This window comes from Callorhinus ursinus, unplaced genomic scaffold (genome assembly GCF_003265705.2).
Source record: "Callorhinus ursinus isolate GAN/ISIS: 27379988/994484 unplaced genomic scaffold, GSC_fseal_2.0 scaffold7, whole genome shotgun sequence".
Taxonomy (NCBI): domain Eukaryota; kingdom Metazoa; phylum Chordata; class Mammalia; order Carnivora; family Otariidae; genus Callorhinus; species Callorhinus ursinus.
Window position 1 is genome coordinate 50,918,357 of NW_027397069.1, and position 8,528 is coordinate 50,926,884.

Consider the following 8,528-nt stretch of genomic DNA (forward strand, 5'->3'; position numbering starts at 1 on the left):
GTCAAATAAATAAATAAAATCTTTAAAAACAAACAAACAAACAAAAATTCCTTCCACGGCTCATGCCTCATTTAGAATAAGAGCCAGCTTCCTCACGTGGCCTCACAGGTCCCTCCTGATGGGGGGCTCCTCTCCAACCTTACATCTGTGTCAGTGACCTGCTCTTTCTCTCCAAACCCCTCTTGGTCTTCGATCGTCTTGAATTCACCATTACTTAGATAAGTGGGTGTTTTTCCTCGTTTCTCCTCCAGCTGTTCCTCCCTGCCTCCCTGCTTCCTGTCTGTTTGCCAGACACACTGTGTTCTTGGTCCTCGCAGACCACCGCGTGCCCTGGACTTTCGGTCTGCAAGCTCCTTCCCCGGGCTGCTCCTCACCACCAGCTCACAGTGCAGACGCTCCCTATTCCAGGCTGCCTGCCTGATCACCCCCTCCACTGAGGCTGCTCCCTGGCCTGTTAAGCCAGCCTGTCGTGACCTCACCAGTTCGCATGTGTGTCCCCTTCTTCTCTGGCTCCCCTGGAAGGGGAGCTCAGAGAGGGCAGAGTCCCCCACTACCTGGTTTTGCATGGCATTTCCAGAGCCTAGAGGGGCAGGCGACATACAGATAGATGGGTTAGGGCAACCTCCTTCCTGATGAGCTGGGGGTGCTCTTGCCGCCCGCCCGCAGAGCTGTAGCAACTCTCCTCTTGCCGATTTCCCCGCCATGCACCTGCTCAACTCTCTCTCTCTCTCTTCTGGTTCACTCGTGGGCCTTGGTTTGCTCTCAGTTTGTCCCATCTCTCTAGGACTGTGAGCTGAGCTCAAAGCAGTCAACTAGCTTAACCTTCCCATGTTCAGGAGGGGATATGCCTCATTTTTTTTTTTTTTAAAGATTTTATTTATTTGACAGAGAGAGACACAGCGAGAGAGGGAACACAAGCAGGGGGAGTGGGAGAGGGAGAAGCAGGCTTCCCGCCGAGCAGGGAGCCCAATGTGGGGCTCGATCCCAGGACGCTGGGATCATGACCTGAGCTGAAGGCAGACGCTTAATGACTGAGCCACCCAGGTGCCCCGCTGCCTCATTTTTGTTAGGGGTTTCCAGCGGGGTGAGGGGTGAGGAGATAAGTGAGGGCACATGCGCCCTAGGGTGGAAAATCCCAGGCCCTGAGGAACGTGGTTTCTCATTCCTGAGTCAAGGTCAAGGCTCTCCCCAACACCCCTACCCACACTAAGTGCTGGCAGTCTTAGGAGGCAGCATCCCTTAGAATCTAGTCCCCCCAGCCTCGCTTGGGCCTGGGAGAGGTGGGGAGGAAGTGAGTCCCTGGGTCTGGTCAGTCCCACCTGTTTTTTTTTGTTTGTTTTTGTTTGTTTTTTAAAGATTTTATTTATTTATTTGACAGAGAGACACAGCGAGAGAGGGAACACAAGCAGGGGGAGTGGGAGAGGGAGAGCAGGCTTCCCGCTGAGCAGGGAGCCCGATGCAGGGCTCGATCCCAGGACCCCGGGATCGTGACCTGAGCCGAAGGCAGACGCTTAACGCCCGAGCCACGCAGGCGCCCCTCAGTCCCACCTGTTTACGCAGCCTCTTGCCCTTCACTGACTTTCCTCTTGAACCCGAGGATCCCTGCATCTGACTCAGCTGCTGATCCTCTCAGGCGGGGGGAGGGGAGGGGCAGCAGCAGGACTAGACTCCTTCCCTGGCCGCCCTCTCCCCACCCTGTAGCCACCTTCCAAACGGCCTCCCGCCTCCCCAGGGGCTCCTGGCCTCCTCTTGATCTGTCCTCTCTCTAGGTTCTCTGGATGTTGTTGGGGAAGGAGCTGGGGGCCCTGTGCCATTCCAGCACAGGGGCACGAATGGGAAGCAGAATGTCTCATCCAGGGAGACACATTCACACTTAATTTGTGTTTTCCTATTTTCTAGTTGTTTATTTGGCAGATCCTTGATACTCAGATGTGGTCCATTTGCCAGCACTCAGCATCACGTGGGAGCTTGTTAGAAAGGGAGCATCTCCATCCCCACCAGACCTCCCAAGTCGGAAGCTGCACTTTAGCAAGGTCCCCAGGCTCATTAAAGTTTGAGAAGCCCAATGCCTCGGTAAAATATACTTCTGTAATTAAGAAAATGACAAGTTTTTTTAAAAAAATGGTAGAGCTTCCCCAGTGGCTCTTAGTTACCCCTATTTCTGGGCTGTCAGGTTACAAGCTGGAGAGCACTCGGTGTAGAATTGTGTTTCCTGTACAGGGTGAGGCCCTGGGGTGAAGCCTGATCTTGCCGTTCTTCCTACTAGAGACAAGAACCTCGTAAACATTTATGGCAGCAATTCTCAGCACCCAAAAGGGATATAAGAGAGAACATTTTAATCACCATATTAATTAATGATGAAATTGTGATCATGGGATTATGGGGACAAAATGATTTTTTTACGACGATTTGTCATTACGACAAAATTGTAATGCTTTCTGGGTGAAGATAATCAAGTAGAAAGAGAAGTGGGTGAAATCAGGGGCGGTGGCGGGGAAAGATAAAAAAAAAAAAAGCAAACCACCCCAGGAAATGACAACGGGAATATGACTAATAATGCCTGCGCCCTGCCCAGACTCGAGGTGGAATCCCAATCCTAGAGGTCTGTGGGCGTCTGCCCACCCCCCCCCCCAACCGACAGCCTGTGTGTTGCTCTGTGTAGCCTTGTGAGCCCAACAGGAGACTGAGCGGTTACAGGGAATGCGACACTGGGTCTATTCTGGGGTGTACCTACTGCTTCCTAGTGTAGACTGATGCGTGGACTTACCCAGGCATACGGGCTGCCTACACTCAGTCGCTGCCTCTGGATCTAGGCCAAATCTTCCCATGTGTAAGGAAACAGGAAGGAGGGGTCTCTCTTTTTCAGAGGACATTATGAGGGCAGTCCTAGGCTGCTTTTGTTTTGTCATTTCTTTCTTCCTACTTGGCCCTCCTCAGTCACTGACTGTCTCCCTCCTTCCACCTCCTTCTCTTCCCAGATCCAACCTCCACATGCATGAGTTCCAGAGGGCTTGGTCCTTGGAACTCTCCCTTCCCTAGGCAGCACCGTCTATTTCTAAATAGCGCCCATTGTGCTAAAAACAACACATTTCCATTTCTAACCTAGATGTCGTCTCTGAATCTCAGAATGAATTTCAGTTACACACACTAAGTTTGAGATGCCTGTGAGTCTCCAAGAGCCCCCCTGATTTTTCACTTAGATGGATCACCAGCATCCCAAACTGAGTGTGTGCAAAACCAAACCGTACTCACTCTCCTACATTTGCTCGCACCTCCATCCCAGTCAGTGGTCCATGTCCAGTTTCCTGAGCTCAGGTGCCATCTTTCATAGCTTCCTCTAGCGCACCCCGCACCCGACCTGTCCCCAGTGCTGTCCCTTCTGTATTAAATCCATCCTTTTCTCCCCCATCTCCACTGCGCCCCACCTTGTCTGAGTCACAGTTAGTCCTCGCCTGGCCCGCTGCACGTGCCTTGCACCTTGCCCCTCTACTCTTGCCCTCCTGTGACCTGTTACCCATTTAGCACAATCTTGCTAAAACATAAGAGATCGCTCAGAGCCCCTGCATAAGAGCTGATGGAGATAGCTCGCTGCGCTTGGAATAAAACCACAAACTCCTTAGGGATGCCTAGAGGGCAGTGTAGGGTGATGGCTGAGTGTGTGTAGGGTGATGGCTGAGTGTGTGTAGGGTGATGGCTGAGTGTGTGTAGGGTGATGGATGAGTGTCGAATCTGGGGGCTGAGGCTGAAATGCATGGGTTTCAATCCTAGTTTTGCTCCCCACTATCTACAGGACTTGGGGCAAAGTACTTAATTTCTCTGTGCCTCAATTTTCTCATCTATAAAATTCAAAAAATGAGACTGTTATTTACTTCTTAAGACTGGTGGGGATCAGATGGGACAATGCGTGGAAAAGCAAAGTGGAACAGTGCTGTCACATAGTAGGTGCTTATTGTTAACCAGACTCCTTTAGCCTTATCTCACTTCACAAGCCCCTTATGCACATACTCCTTAAATGAGAACTCCGTACACCACCTGGAATCCCCTCCCTGCTTTGCATGGCTCATTCTGTCCCAAATGTCAGATCTTAGCTTCAAGTCTGCTCCAGAGAGAGGCCTTCCTTGATCTTCCTTCCTAAAATAGGGCTCTCGAAACCTAGTTTGTTTTTTGTTTTGTTTTGTTTTTCTGAGATTTTATTTGAAGTCATCTCTACACCCAACCTGGAGCCTGAAACTCAACCCCCACATCAAGAGTCACAGACTCCACGGACTGAGCCAGCCAGGCACCCAAACCTAGTTCTTTTATTTCATAGCATTCATCACCATGTGTAAGTAGGTATTTATCTGTTTAATTCCTCTATCTCTAGACTATAAACTCCCTGAGGAGAGGGCGTTTTGTCTTGTTCTGTGCTAGAAGAATGCTTGGTGTTTAGTAGTGTTTATTATTCAATGAATACTTGTTGGAAAGAAAAGAATGAGTACATGAATAAAGAAAGTCTGGGTGACTCCTAGGGAAGCAACTCTTTACCTACTTGTGCCCAAAACTGAATAAACCACAGGTTCCTTCTGCTCCAGTGTGTGCAGCCAGTTCTGTTCTAATTAACAGCAAATTCTTTTTTTTCTAAAGATTTTATTTTATTTATTTGAGAGAGAGTGAGCACATGAGGGGGGAGAGGGTCAGAGGGAGAAGCAGATACCCTGCTGAGCAGGGAGCCGGATGCGGGACTCGATCCAGTGACTCCAGGATCATGACCCGAGCCAGAGGCTTAACCAACTGAGCCACCTGGGCTCCCCTAATTAACAGCAAATTCTTTTTTTTTTTTAAGATTTTATTTATTTATTCATGAGAGACAGAGAGAGAGAGAGAAAGAGAAGCAGAGGGAGAAGCAGGCTCCCCGCTGAGCAGGGAGCCCGACGCGGGACTCGATCCCCGGATTCGGGGATCATGACCTGAGCCGAAGGCAGACGCTTAACCATCTGAGCCACCCAGGCGCCCTTAACAGCAAATTCTTAATCCATCTGTTCATTAATAGCATATGATCAGCATGTATTTTCTCAGTCCGTGGGTATTAGTAGTATTCACCTTCACAGTACGGTAGGCTATCGTTATTACATTTTTTTTTTAAAGATTTTATTTTATTTATTTGAGAGAGAGAGAGCACAAGAGGGGGTAGGGTCAGAGGGAGAAGCAGACTCCCCACCGAGCAGGGAGCCGGATGCGGGATTCGATTCCGGGACTCCGGGACCATGACCCGAGCCGAAGGCAGTCGCTTAACCAACCAGCGCCACCCAGGCGCCCCTCGTTATTACATTTTTTGGTATTAAAAAAGGCGTTGGGGAGCGCCGCTCGATGCCCCTGATACCTCCCGGCGGAGAAAGTTGGTTGCAGTTAAGGTTTGAGTACGTATCCAGCAGAGGGCGCTGCGGAGACACAGCTGCAGAGGGCGCTGCGGAGACATAGCTGCCGCGGGCGCAGGCGCAGCCCCGCAGGGAGGGGCGCAGGGAGAGTAGAATGAGGTTCTGAACGACTGCAGTGAGAAGTATTGGCCCGTTCCCGGGACAATTTCCAACTACTAGGTGGTTTCATAGCCCAGTATAAGGCAATGGTTTCCTAGTCTGGCTGTATCACTGGAACATGGAGAGCTTTTGCAAAATACAGATTTTTCGGCAGCACCCCTGAAGATTCTGGTTTAGTGCGACCCCCTTGAAGATGTTCCCGCTGATTTTGATGATCAAGAGGTTTGGGATCCGTTGGTGGGAACACCCACCAACTCGGGGTAGCCGAAAGAGTGAGAAGACAAACCTGGTTCTCACTCCCAAGCTTGTTGCGTTTTAGCTGTGTGACCTTTGGGAGCATCACCCTCCCCTTGTAGGATGGAAGTATAATGCCTACCTTGTAAGGTTGTTTTAAAGATGAAACGACATCCAGGTGTAAAGCACCTAATAACAAGTGCTCAAAGCAAAGTAGTCTCTAACCTGAATCAAAGGTGGAGGAGATGTTCTGAGACCTCTCCTGGGTCTCCTCCCCTCTCTCCCTAGAAAGGAGACTGTCCAATCCAACCATTTTAGAATTGACTACAATATTTAGTTCTAGAATCTCTGCCTCTGCCTGTCTTTAGTTCCTTCACTTTTCTTCCAGTAGGCACTAAAGAACAGTATAAGGAGATGAGGGAGGGTTCTAGTTAGAAGGGATCGTAGGCAGCATCTGGTCAATCCCCTTTATTTCTCAGATGGGGAAACAGGTTCGGAGACGTCGAGGCTTACCCAAGGTCAAACAGCTGATTAGGACAAAGCCATGGGCCTGTGCTCTCTCCAGCACTCAGTGCTGCCTCTAGAAGGTTAGTGGTGAATCTATTTGGGTTTTGCCCTTGTCCTCCGGAAAAAAAGAAGGGTGCTTTTCTTGAAAACTCAGTGCTTCCTGTACTCCCATTTCCGGGGTCATTATTACTGCCTTATCCAGCAAAACAGACTTGCCGCAAAAGAGGAAAAATAGTAACACTACTACCACTAAATCGTGAAGCTGGTGGGCATTCTCCAAGTGCTTAGGCACATCGTCGTATGTAATCCTCAACTTATCCTATTTCGTTCATCAGATATTTGTCAAGACTTCAAAGGATTCCGGGCACCATGGATGCTGCAATGGGCAAATAGGCCCCTGCTCCCATGTAGCCTGCATTCTGCTGACAATGGCAGACTGATAATCAACACAAGTCAGTAAGATAATTTCAGATAGCATCCAGGGCTTTGAGAAAAACAGGATGCAGTGATAGGAAGTGACTGGCCCACAAGGGACCTGAGGCCTGGGGTCCAGAAAGGCCTCTCCCAGGAGGTGACATTTTTTTAAATCATTGTTATTATTATTAACATATAATGTATTACTTGTTTCAGGGGTACAGGTCTGTGGTTCATCAGTCTTCTCATCAGTCTTACACAATGCACAGCGCTCACCATAGCACACACCCTCCCCAATGCCCATCACCTAGCCACCCCATCCCTCCCGCCCCCCTCCTCACTCCAGCAACCCTCAGTTTGTTTTCTGAGATTGAGTCTCTTATGGTTTGTCTCCCTCTCTGGTTTCATCTTGTTTCATTTTTTCCTCTCTTCCCCTGTGATCCTCTGCCTTGTTTCTCAAATTCCACATATCAGTGAGATCATATGATAATTGTCTTTCTCTGATTGACTTATTTTGCTTAGCATAATACTCTCTAGTTCTATCCACATCGTTGCAAATGGCAAGATTTCATTTTTTGATGGCTGCATAATATTCCATTGTATATATATATCACATCTTCTTTATCCATTCATCTAGGCTCTTTCCATAGTTTGGCTATTGTGGACATTGCTGCTATAAACACTGGGGTGCACGTACCCCTTCAGATCACTACATGTGTATCTTTGGGGTAAATACCCAGTAGTGCAGTTGCTGGGTCACAGGGCAGCTCTATTTTCAACTTTTTGGGGAACCTCCATACTGTTTTCCAGAGTCGCGGCACCAGCTTGCATTCCCACCCACAGTGTAGGAGGGTTCCCCTTTCTCCAGGAGATGACATTTGAGCAGCGACCTGGACAGTGAGAAAGAGCCAAGGACAGAGCAAGGCGTGGAAAGCTGCCGAGAGTGAACTCAGTGTGTTCAAAGACCTGCGAGGAGGCAGGTGAACAGCAACAAAAGGTGGCTACAGCTGGAGGGATGCACCCGGAGGAGGCGGAGAAGGCGGCTCCAGGCTTGGCCAGCCTGTCGGTCCAACTCCTATCCTGAGACTTGCAGCCGCCAGCCGCTTTTCCCTTCTCTAGGGTGAAATGTCACGGAGGCGGGGAGGACTGTGGGGGAGACTTTTGGAAAACAGTTGCACCACTTTAAGAGGTGGGTATATTTCACCCATTGCCTACAGAAGGCACTGAGCCGGGGGAGAATGAAGGGGGGCTTCGCTCCCTCCTTCCAGATCATGCCTCTAGTTTTCCTGCCTTTATGTATTCCTGTGGCTTACCTTACCCCCAGCCCAGCTCTGCCTTCACTGGGTGTCCTGTGGCCCCACCACCTCTCCTAGCTCAGCACTGGGCTTGCAGTGGGGCTCTCGTATCAGCCCTAATTCTCAGGTCCTTACTCTGATCAAAATTAAGGCCAGCCTCCTTTTGTGTGCACGGCTGTCATAGTGTAAGCAGAGTCCCTTTCTCCTCCCATCCAGTGCCCTGGCCGGTGGTCCCTGGGCTCCTGCTTCCCAAGGCTTCCCAAGGGGCTGCTGGAGGGGCGGGGGGCTTCCTCAGCAGCACAGCTAGTAACACGAATCAGTTAGGATTGTATTTCGTCTGGAGTTTACGAATAAATGACCTCAGCTTTGTGTTGTCAAAGAAAAGAAAAGCTGGCCCCCCTCTCTTTGGGACCTAGATGAGGGGTCATTTCCTTCGCCTTGTTCCTTAGACACCGCCTGCAGAAGAATGTGATCAGATCCACACCAAAGCCCCTCTGTGTGCCACCGCCCGGGGGCTGGAACTTCAGGCAATCACAGTAGAATAATCACGTCAGACACAGTCTGT

At 49.9% G+C, this 8,528-nt stretch overlaps 1 long non-coding RNA gene across 1 annotated transcript in view; it reads left to right on the top strand.

Annotated features, from left to right (window-relative positions):
* The window catches only part of LOC141373114 (uncharacterized), a 29,911-nt gene extending 21,595 nt beyond the window's left edge, over positions 1 to 8,316 (top strand). The window contains exon 3 of the long non-coding RNA XR_012378799.1: positions 7,479 to 8,316. This is a non-coding gene — a long non-coding RNA (uncharacterized lncRNA). The remainder of the gene's footprint in view (positions 1 to 7,478) is intronic.
* Positions 8,317 to 8,528: the final 212 nt, after the last annotated feature.